The 15896-nt window shown below is 36.8% G+C and overlaps 1 protein-coding gene and 1 long non-coding RNA gene across 3 annotated transcripts in view; both read left to right on the top strand.

The window, feature by feature from the left end:
- Window positions 1-15896, top strand: part of SEMA6D (semaphorin 6D) — a 233526-nt gene that overhangs the window by 12462 nt on the left and 205168 nt on the right. The gene's annotated exons all lie outside the window — the stretch shown is intronic.
- Window positions 532-12116, top strand: LOC137863190 (uncharacterized). 2 transcript variants are annotated; one of them, XR_011100730.1, is made up of 6 exons: window positions 532-6803; window positions 6926-7065; window positions 7490-7610; window positions 8250-8344; window positions 8964-9060; window positions 10956-12116. It is a non-coding gene; the product is annotated as an uncharacterized lncRNA (long non-coding RNA). The 2 variants fall into 2 exon arrangements; XR_011100729.1 differs by lacking the exon at window positions 6926-7065 and having other exon boundaries at window positions 534-6803.

Below are 15896 nucleotides of genomic sequence, written 5' to 3'. Positions count from 1 at the left end.
AGGAGTTGGACTTGATGATCAGTACGAGTCCCTTCCAACTCAGGATATTCTATGATTCTATGACTCTACTTTTCATTCCATCTTCAACAGCTGAACATGTGATTATGTGGGCAATTAGGGAAATTGCTTAGAGGTGTTTTGAAGTCCTATGTTCTAGGTAACCAGGGTTGGTACTTTTTGTTGTTGCTGTAGTGTTTTGTTTTTTTTTTTTCTTTTTTCCTGTATATTCTTTTAACCTACAGATTTCATAATGTGACATGGACATAAATGGCTTATTTTTCTTATCTGCTTTGTGGTTTCTTTTTTTTTTTTTAAATGCCTACCATGGCAAGATTGTGAGTAGAGTTCCTTCCTATCCAGTTGATGAGCTTGCAATTGTTCATTCAAGTTATAATGACAATGAATTCTAGCTTTTCTCCATTCCAGCATAGAATGGTCTCCAAATCTATGCATTTGTTAGATTTTCTCCTGGTACCCTTAAAATGCAGTCCATTTGTGGTTCTGTGACCACTACTTCTGTGCATGATTTGGAGTGCGGTGAACAAGGTGGTTATCAGTAGAGCTGAGCTGGTGGCTCTCTGTGGCTGCTTCATGCCATCTCTTGGGTGGGCTGGCTGCTACAGAGCTGATGGGATGCTGAAGGTTAATGAGCTACGTGGTGTTTTCATGGTTGAGAATGAAGATGAGGTCCAAAATAACTTTATTGCATGTTCCTCAGTGACTTGGGATTTGCCCCTTCATAACAGAAATATTCTATTTTTCTCAAGTTATTCAATATCTAAATTAATGTATTACTTTGAAACAAATTATGCATGTTACTGGCATTTGTAATAGTAAACGTATATGCCAAGTTCTTAAATGGATATTGATGTTATATAAAGCACTTTTATACCTTAGAGTAACTGTAAAACCAGAAAGGAAAACAGAGCTATACAACTACTTGTAAAGATTCAGTGAATTTATTACTTTTTTAGTGTTTCATTATAGGGGTAAACTAATTGTTTGTCAAAATTTGTAGATTAATACCAGTTGTCCATAAACAATTTTGAGAACAATTATACTGTCTTAGAGAAAATTCATGTGACCAAGAAAGTGCCTGAGATAAGCAATCATTTCTGTTGTCGTTTTAAAATACTTTCTTTTGTGTAGAGTTCCCTTAGGTATTTTCAATGACTGGTGTAAAACTATGATGGTTTTAATTTTGTCAAAAGGTATTATTAAAAATATTTATGACAGCATTATAATATATATGGCTACAGAAGTAAACATGAATAAAGCACAGTTCAAGAGTTTTGAAATAAAGACAGGAGTTATGGATAACTAGAGATTTATACCCACACAATTTGTTTCTACTTTATGCATCTTTTCTTGCAACAATGCTGAGAAGAATATTCAAGTCTGAATATTGTTTGTGTGTGCCCCGCAATAAGTTTCAGAGTAGGAACCCAGCTAAAACAGATGGCATATTATATGAAAATCCTGGGACAGAGCAACCCTGGTTATCTCTGCAGGCTGGGAGGCTGGAGAGCAGCCCCACAGAAAGGGGTCTGGGGGTTTTGGTCTTTGGCAAGCTGCTCATGACCCAGCACTGTGCCCTGGTGGCCAGGAGGGCCAGCTGTATCCTGGGGTGCATCAGTCACAGCATTGCTAGTCAGTTGACAGAAGGGATCGTTCTGCTCTGTGCTGGAAAGGTGTCACCTTGAGTGCTGTGTGCAGTTTTGACCAACACAACATAAGGACATACAACTATTAAAGAACCTCCAAGGGAGGGCTATGGAGATTTTGAAGGGTCTGGAGGGCCAGGTGTATGAGGAGTGGATGAACTCCCTTGGTTTGTTCAGCCCAGAGCTGAGCAGGCTGAGGGCAGGCCTCATGGTGGCCTGCAACTTTTTCACGAGGGGAGCGGAGGGGCAGGCACTGAGCTCTGCTCTCTGGGGACAGTGACAGGACCTGAGGGAATGGCATGGAGCTGGGACAAGCAAGGATCTGTCTAGGTGTTAGGGAAAGGTTTTTCACCAAGAGGGTGGTTGGGCACTGGGACAGGCTGCCTGGGGAAAGCGGTCATGGCACTGAGCCTGCTGGAGTTCAAGAAGCATTTGGACAGCGCTTTCAGACAGATGGTTGGTTGGATTTTGGGGTGGTCCTGTGTGGAGCCAAGGTCTGGACCTGATGATCATTTTGGTTCCCTCCAACATGGGACATTCTGTGATTCTGTCTGTCTGAAATCTGAATACGGCAACATTCAGGACATGGCATTTTCAGACTTTGCCATGACCTTGGTTTAGTTTCTTCTTTCTAGATAGTCCAAATAGAAGTGTCAAGATGGACATTGCGGAGGGCGCAAATACATAACAAATGCAGGGGAAATATTTTTCCCCATGCAGTGCCACAAATAAATTGCAAGCAGAACAACCAGGAGACTGATTCCACTTGAACCGTGGATGAAGGGGAGCATTTCATCCTTCTGTCTCTTGTAAATCCAATTCGATTTTTGGAACTGAGATACTATTTAACCACATAAAAAGCTGTACCAGGTTCCCTTTTTGCAGTGGGTTTTGCTCATAGTAATACAGAGCAGACTGTATACTCTGCCAGAGAATGATCTGCTTAGGATAGAGTGGAAATGTACATTAGTAAGACAATGTAAAGATTTCACACTTCTGCTGCTTCCTTAGTGCTTGTGTTGGAAATAAATGACAGACTCCGGGACACAAATTCTAGTCTTCATTTGCACTTTCTGTAGGCACCAAGGAAAAAAAATCAGAAGCCTAAACATAGACATCTAATGCCATTTTAGATGCATTGTGTACCCGAGACATCTGTCAGGGCTAGCAGGTGTGACAGATGACTTAATGCCTTCTATAGCAGCAGTTGAAAGCTGTGGTGGGATACCCTCAGGCATCTAAAATAGCACTAGATTTCTATGTTTAGGCACCTGCATTGCTCCTTAATGCTCTGTTGTAATTAATTAAATAAGTTAAAGATCATTTAAACACTTATATAGGTACGTTTGCATGTATTTCATAAATTACATGAGCGTAATCTGATAGCAGAAGTTGGTGATACAAGATTTAAGCTATATTTCCTTTTGTATCGGTTTAAGTTGATTTAAAAATTTCTTATAGCGCAACCTGTATGCAAATTTGCACAAGTGAGTTCATGGCTTATTTTTTAAATAATCAGCTGCAAAATTCTAGATCCTTCAGTTTTTATTCCAGGAAAACATGGGAGATTTGGAGAACTAAAATGTGTGTTATCACTTATGATATTTAAAACAAAATGAACCTCTCCACTACCTCAAAGACTGTGCCCCAGCCACACTTTCTTTAGAAGTGATGGCAACATTTCTCATTTTGAGGCATTCAGTAACCAGGTAATGTAGGTATTTAAATAGATTCAATAAATACTAAATAATGGTGTTTTGGAAGTGGTAGTTACCCATTGAGCTCTATGATCAAAAAGAAATTTTGAGTATTGCAGCATTATATTATGTATTTACATTCTCCATAGTCAATGTGTAGTTAAACAATAAGGCACAACAGGCATTAATCCCTTTGAAATATACTCCCAGTGTCAGAGATATTGTTGGGAATGCGACTAAAGGGCATGTTACATTAACTACACGAATGGTACAGTAATCTTCCATAAATTCATTACCTGGGGTGTCTCACCATTGTTTTGAAATGGTAATTTAAATAAATAAAAATCCTCAAGGAGTTTTTCCTCTATTTCCAGGGGATTTTAACAGAAATTGGACATCACTGGTAGCTAGTAGAAATACTTACATTTATGTGCTGCATTTGAAGATGTTTGCTTCATTCATGTTATGTCTAATGTCATGACATGGTCATAGCTACCAGAACGATTAAAACCTCAAAGTACATGCACAACCATTATCAGTAATCCGAGTAGCTTTTCCTTTGTGTTATCCATATCTATTTTTTTTAACCAAAGGCAGAAATCATTTGTTTTAAACTCAGATAGTGGTGGAAACCATAACACAACAAGAGCCTTTTTTTGTTTTTTGTTTTTTGTTTTTTCTCTTTAGGAAGATGTAAAACAAGTTGCATTAACAGTTGTTTTTTTTTTTTAATAGCACTTGACAGGTTCCAGTGTGGAACATATAGTTATTACAAATTATGGGAAGAGCAAACACAAGTAGGAGCAGACTTCTTGTTTCTTTTCTTGTCACATATGCAATCACAGTACAAGACACTTTCATTTTAAAATATGGAAATGTATATATTCATTGGTTTTAACATCTGTTCTTTTCCAATTGTTTTCTTACAAGCTATTCTTAAACATTTCAGAGAAAACCCAAGGGCTTATTAAAATTTTAGTAAGAAAGTTTTTGTTGTTTGTTTGTTTTTTTTCAGGGCACACAAGATGGTACCTCTAAAGAAGTATTAGTGAATTCTTTCTTTCCTTTGACTGTAATGACTTTATAATTATACTTTGTCATAAGGGAAATCTACACAGGTTCATTGTTTTTCATCTTTTCTGGGTAAAGGTTAATCTTTCCCTGGAATGTGGACAGATGGGAATAACTGTTGTAAACATTAGTCATGATGATTTATGTGTAAAAATTAGGATTTTTTATCGTATTTTTACCTTGATCTTTTTTAAAAAAAAAAAAAAAAAAAAAAAAGAAAAAGAAAAAAAAAAAAAAGAAAAAGAAAAGGAACAACAACAACAACAAAAAAGGATGCATCCCACAAGATTTTGGTCCCTCTGTGTGTATCGATAAATTGGAGAATGATGACAAAGAATACTCTGAGCCAGAAATGATGATTGCAGAATTTATTTTCTTGTGGGGTAGTATCTTCGCAGGTATGGACTTGGGAAGAGACTCATTGTTGAATCAATGATCAGGACAACTGGGATCTTTTTGTCATCCTTATTGTGGGGTATTGTCTGTTTCCTAGTACTGTTTGGAGTATTTCTACTAATTTATTCTCTGCACACGTGAAATACAGATAAAGCCTTTGGTTTATTCTGCATAGTATTATTATTTCTGCTATTTTGGCTTTTAGCACTAAAAGTCTCAATTTTTTGTTCTACAATTGAGTTGTCCATAGAGGATTTTTGTGGTAGGCAATGGGAGAGGGTCCCCTTGTGGAAACGACTTGATGTCTGTTCAGAGCTGTGTGCAATCCTACAAGTCCAAAAGTTATTTCTAGTTCTGTATCTGTACTCCAGGGCTCCAGCATCTCATAGTACACTGAAGAACAACAACAAAATTCTAACTTGCTATAGTGTGACTCTTGTAAGTGACGCTTGTAAGCAAGGCACTAATTTTCAGGTCAAATTTAATGGCAAACAGAAACATCTAAAAATTTGCAGTATTGCATGATGAATTGCTAATCCATAATAATAGGAACAGAATGTCTTCCTCAGTCTTTTTAGTAAACAGCTGACTGAAGTGTAAGGATTTCTATATCATCCTTAAATTTATTTATTTAAGCTCAACTAGAAAGCAGATAATGTATTGCTGTCAACTTATTTAAATATCTAATCCTCTCCAAATCCTACTAAGCTCTTGGCTGAAAGTTTCCCTTGTAGTAAACTCTACAAGTTAGTCATGCACTGTGTAAAAATGCTGTCTTTCCTCAATTTGTGTTTTTGCCTACCAATTTTGTTTTTTATTCTACCAATTTATTCTGTGAGAAATGGTGAATAGAAATGTCTGACTTAGCCACACTGTACAATTTACTGTTCTACATAGCCTTATTATATCCAATCTTCTGTATTCTCTTATGGAGCCTAAATATTCCTTGTTTTTAGATCCTTCTTCTGTACCTATAATCATTTCCATTGCCTATCCCTGTTTGATCTCCTCCCTGTTTTCTAGTGTTGACTTTGTGTAATTGCACTATTGTATTTTCAGTGTTCATTTATAGCAATACTGTGTTACCTTTTTTTTTTTTTTTCTTTGGATGTTATTGTGCTGGGCAAAGATTTGTAATTCTTTGTCTTCCTCATAGATGCCCGGAGCTTTTTCCCTTCATGTTTGCAGTCCAGGCTCAAAGCATATGTGTAAGCCTGCCTATGCAGGAGATGGTTCTAGCAAATGGCAGTAAACCTTCTTTAAGAACTATTTTGAAACCATCTGTCCTGGTTTCAGTTAGAACAGAATTAATTTTAGGGAAGCTCTGTGGCCTCTCAGATCTTCATTACTCCTTTCCTCTTCTGAGTGGAGCCAGAACTAGTTACCTCTAGTGAAGAGGGAAGGAGCTAATTACTTATTCTTAGTCCCGAGGGGTGTCACTGGCAAGTCCACCCAAGTGTGGTGTGGCAAGTGCTGGTAAACTGGTGCACTGCCTTGCTGCTGCCAAGACAAATTGTGTGTTCTGGCTTCTTTTACCCCCTCCTCATAAACCTCCTTTAAGCTGTCTCAAGGATTTAAATGCCTAGAAAACTGGCATGTGCTGGAAAAATAAATAAATAAATAAATAAAAGAGCTAGTGCTCTGAAGTAGCTCTCTGGAGGGGTCAGGCCAGCCTTAAGGGATTAATAATCCTGTTCATATTGGCTAGTTGCTAGAGGTTGTTTGTACTGTTCACCTGCACACCAAGAATAGTCTGTATTATTCTTTGTAGAGTTCATTGCCTTGTGACAGAGTTTATTAATTTGCTATACTCGTTAGTGTTACAATTTTCACCAGATCTTCTTTAGGGGCAGGGTGATTCATTAGCCACTCTGCCTTCATCTGTTTTTGCCTTGGTAACCAGATCCTGGGCCTACATGGCAAGGAAGAACCTTGTGGCACATTTACAGAGGGTCTGGATAACAAACCAAACTGGGTTAGTTACAGGTTTGAATGGTCATTTAAAATCTATGTGTTTTCCTCCACTGACTCAGTTCAATGGTGGGTTTGTGGTTTTGTTTGGTTGTTGAGGTTTTGTTTTTGCTTTACTCCTTCCAGAACAAGAATGTAACATTGGTTGGCCCTGCTCCTTGGGTGTAGTTTAGGCCTTTCAAATCCTCTCATAGCTGCATAAGTACCATGATTAATATTTGTAAAACTTAAAATACTCAAACATCTTTCAGGATGAGAGAAGCCAGGTAAGTGGCAAAATTTTCTAAGCGACACTGCCTAAGACCTCATTAAAGGCTGCAGAAACTCTTTGAGAAGGTAAACAGTCAAATGAGTCTTACGTCAACCTTGAAACCCACATTTCAGTAAAACAAAATAGCTTTTTTGTGGCCCATGTGTGAAGTGAGTTCAAAATAATTACAGAAAAGCCACTGTGCCATATATATTGATGCATGTCAAATTAATCCTTTCAACTTGATTGAGGGCTATTAAATTGTTCTGCACTTTCCAAATTGGATATTTCTTGGGGGGGGGGGGGGGGGGGGGGAGGGGGTGAAGGAACATAAAGGGTTGAAACTTACTGAATGTAATTAGTCATAACTTGCAGTGCTATTTATTTGCTTTTCTTCAGCCAGCTCTAATTCACTTACCACACACTTGATGATGTTACAGATGCTGAAGAAGTTTATGAGGAATTCATATATTATTGAGTGCTTGAGTGCTAAAAATTTCTGAAGCATTTAAACAAGAGGAAATGTAAGAGGAAAAAATATTCTTAGGAATCTACAAATAGGTGGGTACAGGCATCCTACACAATCAGTCCTTTAATGTTTTGAAGTTGTTTACCTGTAGAATGAAAAACTTGACACATTTTCCCAGAGACTTCAGAATTTAAGACATAATTCTTCCTATGGTGTGGTGCTGCCCTCTTTAAAATTGATTTAAGGTGCTAGACACTATACAGTATTCCTTCTATAAATGTAAAATCATTAACAGTTGGATATTCATATTTTGAAAGTCATACTATTCAGAAATTTCTTTATATTAACTGTGTTTAAGTGTAGAAACAAACAAGAAATCTGAATAATTGTAAATATGCAGAAGGTGTTCTTGAGTTTGTCATTTCAGTATTGAATTGGATGATGGACAAAAACACTTTCAGCCTTTGAGTGCAAATCTTCTGTATTGCAAGTAGGTGTGTCATAACTGTATTGTTTTGTATATGCATGCATACACTGTACAGTCTCATGGAGAAAAGGATGAAAGTCTTATTTAGAAACTGAATGAATTCCCACTGCTTCCATACAGCAAGAATGGATGTTTAAGGGTGGTAAAAAAAGGAACCATAAGTGGAGTAGGGGAAATAAACACTATCTTCCTCTAATCTAGTGCACAGAACTGACCTTTCTCATGACTATTTAACTCACTGCAGGAATGGCTTATTTGGTCTGCAGAGCCTATGTAACCCATACTGTGGTAATCCTGGGTGAAAATACACACAGGCAACTCCATGGACTACTTAGAAATGTAAGAATAATTTTTGCATGGGCAACTCTTGAATATTTTATCAGGCTTCCATAGCAGTTATTGATCTGCTAAAGAACTAATAAAATAATTTAGATCCTAGACTAAAATATGGAAACTGTAGTCATACGTTCTTTATATGATAAATAGCTGCCTTTTAACATTTCCTCCTTTGCTGAAAGCAAATGTGCAGTATATGACAGTTCTAACTCCTCTGCTTATAGATTACTTTTAGTACAAGCTAGTAGGTAAGCACATTCGTAGATGAGGAAGGGAGCGGAATACAAAGTTACATGTATATTATAGGCCAGTGGTAATCTGTGCAAAGCACAGTGTAGCATCTACACTCTTGCACACTTCATATCCTCCTTAGGAGGAAATTACACAATATACATTTAGGTAATGTCTGAAGACAGTAGGCCAAAGTCATTGACATAAGCAGGTACAATTCCAGTGACATATCCATTGTGATCTGTAGCTTCAAGGCTTCATATCAACACTAAAAGGAGCTAACAAAGGCAGATGAGCAGAAAGCAGGATGGCACAAGAAATTGATTTTTGACAAGTGAAAAACTGCTCATATTGGAAGAACTTCATGTACATATTGCTTCTTTCTCTTCAGCATCATGTACAGCAATGTTCCACCATCAACTTTTCTTCAGGTGATAAATCATTTTGGCGCCTCATCCACTTATTGACTTCTGGTGTCTGTGGAAAAGGTAGCAGAGTCTGTCCCTAGTAAACCCAATTTTATCTCTCTCTGACTGTAAGAAATCATCTCTTTGTCTCAAGAAAGATTGTCTGTGTCTGAGGCAACCCTGTGAAGCCACAGGGGGGAGGGGAAAAAAAAAAAAAAAAAAAAGAAGAAAAAAAATCTACATGCAGAAACATAATGCTGCTGTGTCAAGGAATTTGCTCATCTGCCTATGCCTAAGAAGGAAGAGGCCATGGCGAGTCTCAGTCCCTCTGTCCCTCTCATCCTCCTTGTTCTCACGATAACTTGGAAACATCCAGATACTTTCAGAAACCCTTGACCAAATATGTACCATTCTAAGGAAACATTCAGCAAACATGATTTTCAGGAAACAGTAGATCTTAGCAAAAGCATTTTGTGTGCCACAAGTAACTATGTGTTTGCTGAATAAGTTCTATGTTAGCTTGTTCTAGCCTGCTGTAAAAATCTGCACTGAGGTATTACCTTTGTTAAGGAGAATGGCAAAACTAACTTCAATTGGGTCATTTTTCACATTGATTCTCTAAGACGCCAGAAAGGGAGAAAAAGAATTTCCAGGAAAAAAAAAAAAAAAAAGTTCATACTCAAAGCCACTACTGAACTTGGAGCTGATGGTGATTCAGTCTTGGTGTTTTAACAGTTGCTAGAGTTCTTTGGTGCCCTTTCCTCTGTGCTTTCTAGAGAATTCTTTTGGAATTGAAGGAATTGTGCCCACTTGCATGTTGTGTTTATGGTTTGAAATTAAAGTTGAGTTAAAATAACAGCTGCACAGTTCAAAACATAGTATCTTATTTGAATTATTTGAATACATTTATTTTTTTTTTAATTCAAGAGGTAGTTTTATTTTCTTATACCTCCAATATCTGGCAGTTGTCCTCATGCTCCCACTGTCAGTCATCACTTGCATAATCTTTGGTCTGCCATTGGAGGAGCAAATTGTTGCATTCAAGGGACAAAACGAATTTTTTGTCAGTTTTCTCATTAGGTGTAAGTAAAAAGGAATATTTTGCTAAGCAGAGCTACTAATAGGAGCTATATTAATAATGCGAGATAATTTTACAGCATGACTGTGCAACCAGAACAAGCCTTTTAAAAGGTCCAAACTTATGACTGTGACTGAATAAACCTATTAATTCCTTACGCATTTTCATTCTGATTGCCTGGAATGAGAATGGAAGTATGCTACCCTTTATTGTAGGGAAGGAAGAGGTGCTGTATGCAGAACACCACAGTACATATGTGGTTGCCTATAAAAACGTATGCAGACTGGGAACACCATATTTTTAGATCAGAAAATAGCATTTACTCTGGGGTGTGTCTTTTGCTTACAGAACTTCCCTTCCTGATGTTGTTTCAGGTGTATCATGTTAAAAATGTTTAACAAATTAGAGCAAATAATTATAAATGAAGAAATATATACTATCTTTCTGCTTTCTTAAGTGCAATGGGGGGGGGGAACTGCTGAAGCATTGCATCTTTTGTTCTACTATTGATCAAACTTACTCTTGCATATTTTTAAATGTACCATTGGAGGTGTTATTAGCAAATATATTTATATATTCTTAAGAAACACTGTTGTGAAATGTTGAAAAGTCTTTTTTTAAACTCTTTGCAGAGAAGTTCTCTGGTCTTCACTGGCATTAGGCAGTAGACCAAAAAGGATAAGTATTGCTTGTAAAAAAATACAATAAATAAATAAGATAAATCACTGGAACTGGATCTTCTAGGAAAGAATACCAGTGGATAAAGGAACTTGTAGCTGGTTCTCTGATCCCGTAATCCTTCAGTGTTCATCTCTGACCTGCTTTAACTAAACCAATGTCTTAAATGACTTAAAATCTGTGTGTAATTGGGATTTCTGTTGCTATTTTCTATTCGCAGCTATCTCTTCACAATGTAATGAGAAAATAAAAATATTCCAGCCCTTTATTGCTGCTTATAGCAATTTTACAATCATAGGAATTTGTCACTTGATCTCCCCTGCCACACCAAAACTGCAATATGTGACAGAAGAAGCTGTGTGAATACTTGGTAGACGTGAATAAATTCGATATGGCAAGGAAATACAAGAAAAGAAAATGGAGAGCAGGAATAATTATTTTAAGGGGAGAAATGCAGTGTGGGGGAACAAAGGAAACATGAAAAGTTTACCACTGAGGAAGAGAAAATAAGGTGATAATTGGAAGAGATAAAGTTTCAGAAGAGATGGAGGAAGAATTCTACATTGAAACTTGTAAAGCAAGGCAACAAAAAAGTAGAGAAATTGAAAGAGGATGGTCACTTTAGTCTCTTAAACTAATAACTTCAACATCTTCCTTTAAAGCTTTCTTTTAACGTCAAGGAAACTAAATAAGAGAATATATCAAAAAGATCTATTGTGAAAGTGGCTGACAAAAATCAGGAAATTTGGAGTTAATGTTAACACTATCTCTACTAGCTATTGTACTGCGTTGTTTTTAGGGGTGGCTTGCATTTTTGTCCTAATCTTTAATACAAGATGTATTGTGCTTTCTATCAGAAATAGGCCATAGTACCCAAATTGTTACACCAATTACTTCTCTTATCATTCCCTGTTTAGACTTTGCTTCAGGTGCTTTTAAATGAGAATTTCTGAAATCTTGAAATTAAGCCTCTAGTTATTAGACATGATCCTTCAGACCTTGCATAGGGAGTAACTCCTTTTCATTCTCTGTTTGATAGACACTTCCTTGCATAAATAATAGAATGGCCCTGAATGAATTCACATTGCCTTTTGCCTCAGGGAGAACAACAAGATTGGTAGATGACTCTGAGTATGATCCTCTGTCTATTGACATTATTTTTAAACTTTTCTTCCTCAGGCTCTGGCACTGTGTATTAAATAAATGATAAACATCATACCTAACAAAGAGCTTGAGAACTGTTTGAGCTACAGAGGGTGCTTCCCAGGTCGTTGAGATGTTTGTGTATGAATTATTTATTGGGGGAGAGGGAAGGAGGGGAAGGAAGGGTATGTTATCCTGTCCCCAATTTTCTCAAACAACTGGTACTCAGCTATGGAGATGGATAGTGTCTAGAAGCATTGTTAACTCAAGTGCGTTAAAAATAAATAAATAAATAAATAAAAACAGTTATAAATCAATAATTATATTGTCTGAACCATTCAGCTTGTGGCTTGATCCAAAAATGAGAGAAACTGCTGTTTTTCCAAGTAGCTGTACTTTAAGCTAGTCCTTTAAGTCCTGTCACAGCAATTTGTCCTTGTGAAGGGTGAGAGGAGTGATAGTGGTAGAACTGCTACTTGCTTTCCTGATAAACCTGATACACTAAACAACGAAAAACTCTCTTGAGGCCATTTTTACTTCCTAATTTCAATTAACAGAAATCAGACCAAAAAAAAAAAAAGGTTAAAAAAAAGTTAAAAAAAAAAAAAAAAAAAAAAAGTGATTCCAGTTTAAACTAATGAGGGTATTATCTGTATGCAGGGTACGGACGTCCTTATTTTTCCTTGGATGCCAAACCGATTAATATAATTTGCTCACCTGCTGCTTTTAGAGCAAAAGAGAAGCCTCACATGAAATGGTGATAACTTTGTTGTCCTTATTCTGAAATTGATCCATTAAACTGAAGCTGAGATGGCCCATCAGGAAGGTCACTTGGAGAAGGGAAGTGCATTGACTGGTTCAGGATGATGCTTCTGGGAGAAGCAGCAATAAAAATGGAGCCATTTAGCAGAGCTGTAATGACTTCTGGGTCCAAGAGGACTGATTACTCCAAAGACTATGCCTTCCGTGTTTTATTTTTCTTCTGTAAATATTTGTTACTCTTGTATTTTGTTTGTTGTTTCTAAAAGTAGTGAGCTTTGGTAACATAAGCAGCACCCCCCCTCTGACAGCCCAAAAAAAGATACAGTGAGTGAAAGGGAAGTGTCAGGAGAAACCCAGCATGCCTGTGATGTGACATTTTGTCTAATATATTGCCATGTTATTCCTGCACAAGTTTGTTAATTAGTCATTAAACTAAAGTTATCCCTATGATCTTGGCCGAAATGTCACATGAATAACATCTGTTTGGAACTGACAAACTAAGAAAATAAAAACCAACACAGTGATAATGATTAACTATGTAAGCAAGGTATTAATAGATGCAATGAACCTTGTATGCTGTGATTACTTCAATTTGGAAGCTTACACTTGGAAGTTCCTGAAGTTTTTAAGTGAGTAGACTATTGTTAATACTTTTTATTTCTCAGGGAATACTGAAGGGATGTTATAATTAAAAAGAAAATTCTAGGCTTTGTAGGCTAACTAAGGATCACTTTGTCATGGCCTTGTAGAGCATAGCAGAAGACCCATTATGTTACTCAAAATAAGATTTAGTTTAATCAGCAGCTATTTTGGTTGTTAGACTTAAATTAAATGAAGGTCAGATTTAAATAGATAGTGGTCTTTCTGACTTTAAACTTATGTAAGACAAGTATAAGTAGTACTTCTCTTAAATCAAAAGAGACATGAGAATATGGAAGTTCTAAAACTGAAGAAGATATAAGTGGAATGACTATATAAAGTATTTAGCATTCCCTCGGCCTTAGTTATTCAAGCAACTGAGAAATATATCACTATCAGTGAGGAGCTCTCACAGCTGTAGGACCTGTTTGGCTGTGAACTTGAAGCGGATCATCCCAGAGCAAAGATGGAAAAATCAGCCATTGTCCAAAAGGCATGACAGTGATTAGGTTAAGTGGGAAGTGTTCACATGAATGAAATTTTTAGCAGTAATATTTTTATGAAGGTGATTCCACAAAACTTGGAGGAGAAAAAATAAAATTTCTCTTCCTCTGTCATTGGGAAGAAACCAGCCATTAATGTCTCAAGTCTATCTGAGCACCTACCAGTCAGGTAAAATTCAGTCTACAGACAAAAAACATTTCAACTGAGTCCATGTTGCTGAGTTTGCAATATTGTTGGTACAGTGAGTTTTGACAGTTTGCTTGGGGAGGCAATAGCTTACCAGTTTTCTGCTTTCTTGTCTTGTTCTTCTTATCAGTATCTCATTAGTGTATGGTTATGTCAATATTCCCCCCATTTTATCTCCTGAAATAGCTGTTAGTTGCTGATATGCCCACCATGAATCACTGGCAATGCTGATATTCCTGCTGGCCTGTGGCATCTTGTACACAGTATCTTTCATTCTGTGGTTATGCCATGCTGGTCAAATACCTCCTTCCCTGCTCTTTGCTTGTAGGAAAGCTTTGGTCCAGCAATTCTGCTCATAAAGGAAAAACTTTGGTAGTTGATTTTTTATTTATTTATTTGTTTGTTTGTTTGTTTTTCTTACAGAGCCTCTCAGGTCATCTTATTTCTCTAAGAAAAATGAAACTGAAATTTTGAAACTTGAAATTTTTTCAATCCATCTCATTCATTCATTTTTGCTGACCTATATTCAGGTGAGATACTAGCCTATTCAATTAAATTGACCAGAAGGAAAAAGCTGAAGATAGCTGTAATTCACATTTTAAGACAAGTTGGATCATGAAAACTGCTTTTGTGATTGATTATCTGTTGTAGTAGGCAGTGTCTTTATAAAGATTTTGAGATCTGCTGTTGTAGGAAAAATTGAGCATTTAGTGTGTCATTGTGTATGGCAATGCCAGTCAATACCTCTTAGTACTCTCTAGACTAGACATGGAGTGCCTGGTAGGTAGACTTTAGGCACTACCTCTGCTCTTTTGGAGTTTCAGCATCATCTTCAATGAGAGCAGGATTAGGTCCTTTGTGCACAGTTGTTTTACTATTTATCAAAAGGTTTAAGTAGTCATTTGGGCATCTGGCTCCAGAAAATGGTTGTGAAGGAAAGCTTGCAATGCAGCCCCAGTATTTCTTTCAAAGGCAGAGTCAATTTATTGTTGTGATGTACCATGCTCTTTATAAGATTACTTTGGGGCCTCAACCAACAGTTTTAAATATGTGGAAAAATTCCCGTTGACTTTAATTAGGGCTGGCTTAGTTGCACACTGAAGACTTAATTGCTGTCTGAAGTGAAAACATAATGGTGAGAGGTATTTATAACTACCAGAGATAAACTGATACTATTGGACTGATTTTACTTGTATGTAAGTAGGAAGTACAATTGTCCATATAATTCTTCTTACTGATTTTTATTACCTGCAGGTTGCTAATAAATAAAATAAACTCACATTTAAACTGTTGAGTATGCTACGACTGTGTTTAAGTATGCAAAAGTATAAGATTGCATGACTAAAGAAAAAAATGGAAAAAAAAATTTGCTGCATTGTTATTAATGAATAAATTCAGAGAAGGAGTAGATCCACTAGGAAGAGGAATGACGCAAAGTGAATGTGCAAGTCCAAATTTTAGATTGTTGGTTGGAAACAACAAATATGAAAAATTGTCATAAAAAAAAATGTTGCAAAACTTGTACTTAACTTGGTTTAGGAAATGTTTTTGTTTGGTAGTAAAGGTCAGATTTTATCCTGTGAGTCCAGAAGAGGAGAGATTTTCGATGCTGTTGGTTGAAAAGATCTGAAGCAGATATGTTTGTGATGAGTGCAGGTATGTTAACCTCTCCCTCATGTGCAGAGGTAACTATTCAGAGAGAAGATATGGAAGAGATAAGAAGTCCAGAGGCTGAAGTGTGGTGTTCTCATGAAAATACTGAAGGAAAGTTAGAGAACTAGAGAGAGAATCAGAAGACAGAGCCAAGGAAGGGAAAGATACTGAGAAATGTACGATCAGCAGCTTAAAGCCAGGTCTTAGGGTGAAACAGGAAGCTAGTTATTGATAGTTCCTAGTTTTCATTGCTACAGAGTATGTTTGTACTTCA

This window comes from Anas acuta, chromosome 12 (genome assembly GCF_963932015.1).
Source record: "Anas acuta chromosome 12, bAnaAcu1.1, whole genome shotgun sequence".
NCBI lineage: Eukaryota > Metazoa > Chordata > Aves > Anseriformes > Anatidae > Anas > Anas acuta.
Note: the sequence above shows the minus strand (reverse complement) of the source record. Positions and strands in the feature narration are given on the sequence as shown.